General features: G+C 42.9%; 2 protein-coding genes across 3 annotated transcripts in view; one reads left to right on the top strand and one right to left on the bottom strand.

Moving 5' to 3' along the window:
* Nucleotides 1-682, bottom strand: part of LOC106817311 (40S ribosomal protein S19-like) — a 15,231-nt gene extending 14,549 nt beyond the window's left edge. Inside the window, exon 1 of the mRNA XM_014821978.1 lies at nt 651-682. The gene's annotated coding sequence lies outside the window, so the exon portion shown is untranslated. The remainder of the gene's footprint in view (nt 1-650) is intronic.
* A 239-nt stretch (nt 683-921) lies between these two features.
* Nucleotides 922-5,115, top strand: part of LOC106817275 (endothelin-converting enzyme 1-like) — a 22,045-nt gene continuing 17,851 nt past the window's right edge. Inside the window, exons 1-2 of one of the 2 annotated variants that reach the window (XM_014821936.1) lie at nt 922-977; nt 3,480-3,660. The gene's annotated coding sequence lies outside the window, so the exon portion shown is untranslated. Of the gene's footprint in view, nt 983-3,479; nt 3,661-5,115 lie in introns of both variants that reach the window. The other variant, XM_014821944.1, reaches the window with a different exon arrangement.

Below are 5,115 nucleotides of genomic sequence, written 5' to 3'. Positions count from 1 at the left end.
GACCCCTCACGCAAGCAGCAGCAGCAAATGCCCGCCGTAGCCGAGCGCCGGTGTAGGTGTGACGAAAACTGCGCGATGTTAACGCTCCGCGTATACGGATTCGCGCGCCAAGCCGCCGCTTCCGCTTCGCAGCGCCGAATTCGTATAGGCGAGCAGCCGACAATGCTACATACAACACAACGGCGCGTGTCGCGTCGCCCAGTCCGCGGAAGTGCGCGTTTAAGCCGCTCTGGCGGTTCGGGAACAAGCGCATCTTTTGCGAAAAGAAAAGAGAAAAAAAAGCCGCGCAAATCTGTATCGGGCCGGTCTCTCTGGAGCAGCTCTACGTACTAATAAGTTAGAGGTTTTGTACGCATTAGTAATCGCTGCTGTACTTCTTAAGCAAACTGGTAAGAGGAAACACGTTATCGTGATAGGTACTGTGCCGAGTACTGTCATTGTGTATTACAATTTACTTACATTGCAAATATACATGGTATTTCCATCAGGAAATACATTTATTAGTATCGTATTAAACAACTACTACTCAACCAATGTTGGTCGCATAAGCACAATGTATGACTTCATGTATTGTTGTATAGAGTTTTACTACCAACACTAATAAATTACACAGTGTGAATACAGAAACATTAAACAAATTCCATTCTTACCTTGCTTTCACGACACCACCATTAAAAAGAGGGCAGCACGAGTCTTAACATTGGTGAACTTGTCTTCCTTTTACAGTGAAATTGTTTTCTCTAAAACATCTATAGTTAAAACACTTCTATAGAATTTATATAGTGATCTATAAATTCTAATGTGTTGAGTGTGTTTTATTAAGCATTTAACGTCGAGGTGAGTCAAACTGTTAGGATAAGAAATAGTTATAACCATCGTCGTTATCGCCGCCACGCGATAGGTGGCGCAACGTAAATGCAATAATAAACGACGCTGCCCTACTCAGCACATAGGCCTGTGCCTATATTTATAAACAGGTCAGGTATATATTAATATAGGTCGTATATAATATTATTGGTAGAAACCTTTTATACTTTTTAAGGTTGCAGGGCGCACAATAAATTCGACAGATTCGTTTTAATGATTCTGTTCTTAACGTAAACATCACAGAGAAGTGCAATTTGATTAGTAAACAACTCCGGAAACTGTCACTTGACTTGTCACTTGGTTCCTGTTCCTGGCTTTACTTTACTAGTTTAGATACAATGAATAATGTAACCCAACAAGACTAAGTCTAAGAGTAAGAGTAGGGGTCAATAGTATTTTGTTTACTATTTCCCCTACTCTCGTTGGGTTACATTATTGTATATATACTGTTCCTTGTGCTTAGGTATATTTCGTGTTGGTATTGTTATTGACATTGTTAATGACATAATGTCATGTGCCATCCTCTCCACTTCACTCTACTGACACTGTGCCCAGTCCTACTCCGAGTCCTAGTTCCAGTCCCAGTTACACCCCTACACCCTCCGGTGTGACCAGTGTCTAAAACAACTGCTTCCTCTGTCTCTTGCTGTAATGCTACGCTGATTTTGTTTTGTTAGCTCATCTGACGAAGTCAGATGCAGCTTGTAGAATCCCATGAGCGTCTGTCCAAGCGGCACAAATCTTAGCCGCTCGACGTACGGTCACGATATTCGGGACGTCAGGGGGATCGTGAAAAGGACTCGGGATGACTTATTTGGGGGTCAAGGGTCAAAGGTCAAGATGCGTCAATGGGGGGGGAATATTTCCTCCTTAACTTATGGTATAGGAGGAAATACGGAATTGCGGCACGAATCTGAATGGCTCGACCTATGCTCTTCAAATCTCGGTGTATAGGCTGTGATGGGCAGGAAACCCATCCAGTGCGAAAGTTGGAGGTCACAGGTCAAGAAGCAAGTGGGGGAAAGATCAAGATATCAGCTTTTCTGCAGGACATGCCATAATGGACAGAGTGAAAAATCTGTTTTGGTTCAGGCGCTGACGTATTCCATTTTTATCACTTTATGACAAGACCATGAAATGTGCTTTCCCACTGACGTGCGAAGAGTAAGTTGTCTGATAACACCTTGGACCCTCAGAGGAGGGTTTAACAATGGAGTTTGGATTGACTGTTAACAAAGGGATCTGAACGTGTTTGATGCGGTACTTGTTGCTGTGAGTGCCGAAGACTTTAAATTTTCACAGTGGATTCTGATGCAAAACTTACTTGAACAACGTTTACGTCGCCGTAAATCATATATGACTCATTTCTCTATATGAGAATCTGTACCATGAGGAATACAGTGTCAATAAGCACTTACGCAGAGAGGCGTCTGTTTTTGATTGCATTAAGCACTTTAAAAGATGCACGTTGCAGGTGGGTGAGCTGATAGTGTATCACAGCCATGGGTCTGAAACGAAGTAGAACTAGCTTCAGATTTTTATTCCTTCACCTTAGTCACGTATTACGCACACATCGGATCGCGACAGAGTGAGAAATGTCTCGGCCAGGATAGGCTCAAATCGTATATTGCCGCTCAAACAACTGCAGAAAGAAAATTTACTTCACATTCTTAACTTCAGTTAACCAATCTTGAGATAAAGGGAATTGCAGAATGATATCTGTCAAACCTACCAATAAAAATTTGCCAGTTTTGTACTGTCCTTGGCATGGCTCTCTCCGTCGACATTACAGTAGTGTGCAATGTCGGGATATGGTGGAGCATGCTGGCTTGTGGACGCTGCAGAGCCCGATGGTTGACTGTCAGTCGAAATGTGTTGATCCTCCCCGACGTTGAAGAAATCTGTACGTTATACGTGTGTCTGCCTTACCTCTGCCCGCCATCTTCGTCGAAAGTTTGGACGCCGCGCGGCGAAATCGGAATGTACATTTCAATTGATGACGTAACTGATACAGTAGCGCGCCGCGTGGGTGTTATTTGTTTATAAACAATTTAGTCTGACTGACTCTCTCCCTCTCTCTTCTCTCGCCCGCTTTCTCTCTCTCTTTCTCTCTCTTGCCCCCCTCTCTCTCTTTCTCTCTCTTGCCCCCCTCTCTCTCTTCCTCTCTCTCGCTCTCTTTCTCTGCAATAAAAAAAATGTTTGCTGAAATGATGTGTTTCAACTACGTATCTGCATATCTGCGCCTAACAAAGGTGTCACTACGCACGACTGAAATGTTACGTTTATAACCGTAGCAACAGACCTCAGATGAGCCTAGTCTCTCTGTGGCTCTTGTTTTTGTTGCACTACTAGTAGTACTATTGTTGCACTACTAGTACTAGTAGTACTACTACTAGTAGTACTTGATGTGTGTAGTGCAGGTGGTGAATTGTAGTGATTGGCAGTCGAGATGGGTGCTAAGACTAGTAAGAATAAGAGCGTTGTTATATGGACACATTGGCAAACTGCCATCACGTCGTATAGCGTATCATGGCAATTTCTTATTAAAATTTCAACCCAAGATAACACCTACCTTGGCGTAAAACTTAAATGCGACCCGTTTTACATTGTAGGGATTGTGTACAGAGCATGTAGTGTCTTGTTGAACACTGTGTGAAAGTATGGCAACGCGGTGGGAGCCACAGCTGCGGCTGGCTGCAGAGCAGCAGGATGAGATGGACGTGGGCTTCTTGCCACCTGGTAATGACGGTGACCTGCAGAACTCTGATTCTGACGATGATCTGAATCTCTACCGTAAGTGGCTTCAAACTTACTGACTTTCATATAAATATGTTCATTCTGAGTGTTCCTGTGCAGTTAATTTGTGTGAAATGTCTGTAGTAGTGCATTAGTACTGGGGTCGGGATCAATCTGGTAACACTATACTTGCCCACCAAAGTTGCTATGCTGTTTAACCTGCGTTTGTCATAGTGGTCACAAATTATATAGAATGACATATATAATATGTATAAAGTAGACTTTTAGCTTTTCTATTGAGTGGTAATTACACAATGAAGCCAACTCAAAAGAATTGACACTTGTTTATAAAGGATCCGTTTGGTCTTTCTATTGAGTGTCAAATAAACAGCACCCCCTCTATCAAATGGATGCTTATCTACACAGGTCACTTTTACTAGTCTTTCCATTGAAAAATCACAGTTATACAGCAAACCCACCTCTATATATTGACCCAGTGTTTCCACTAAGCCTATGCACTAAGTGACCACCATATATATATAGGTTTATTGATCATATAAGGATGTCTCATATCCTAGATGGCATAAACATATCAAATAATGCAAAAAATTTGAAGTAGAATGGTCTTATCTAATCGAATATTACACTCCAATTAAGGAATGTGTGAATTAAATAACATTTCAAATTTTTAGCTCAGCTGACGAAGTCGGATGCAGCTTGTAGAATCGCATGATTGTCCGTCCGTCCGTGCGTCAACAGTTGGGCACAAATCTTAACCGCACGACGTATGGTCTTGATATTCGGGACGTAGGGGGTGATCGCGAAAAGGACTCGGGATGTCGAATTTGGGGTTCAAGGGTCAAAGGTCAAGATGTGTCAATGGAGGGGGAATATTTTCCCCTTAACTTAAGGTATAGGAGGAAATACGGAATTGCGGCACAAATCTCAACGGCTCGACCTACGCTCTTAATATTCGATGTATAGTGTGATGAGGAGAAAACCCATCACCAGCGCAAAATTGGAGGTCACAGGTCAAAGGGCAGTGGGGAAAGGTCAGATGTCAGACATTTTTTAAGGACATGGTCTAACGGACCGAGTGCAAAACTTTTTTGTTTCAGCGCTGACCTACCGTTTTTATCACTTTATTGAAAGGACCATGAAATATACTTTCCGCTGACATGCGAAGAGTAAGTGTCTGATAACCTTTTGATCCGCAAGAGGAGGGTTAAACATGGATTTGTTGACTGTTAACAAAGGACTGAACTGCTTTTGCTATTAGAGCTCCCTCCACCCGCCCCTCCCCCCCACCCTCCCCCCTCTCCCTCCACCCCCTCCCCCCACCTTCCCCCACCACCACCACCACGCTCGCGCTCGATGCATATCGATGATAACATGTTAATATAGCGAAGTCATTAAAGTTACACAGAGCATCTTTATTACTGTACAACCAGTACGTATAGCAAAGCCTATCATAGATTTTAGATCTGTATTAGTAGTATCCTAGATATATGC

The sequence above is a fragment of the Priapulus caudatus genome, unplaced genomic scaffold, assembly GCF_000485595.1.
Source record: "Priapulus caudatus unplaced genomic scaffold, Priapulus_caudatus-5.0.1 Scaffold34, whole genome shotgun sequence".
Classification (NCBI taxonomy): domain Eukaryota; kingdom Metazoa; phylum Priapulida; class Priapulimorpha; order Priapulimorphida; family Priapulidae; genus Priapulus; species Priapulus caudatus.
Note: the sequence above shows the minus strand (reverse complement) of the source record. Positions and strands in the feature narration are given on the sequence as shown.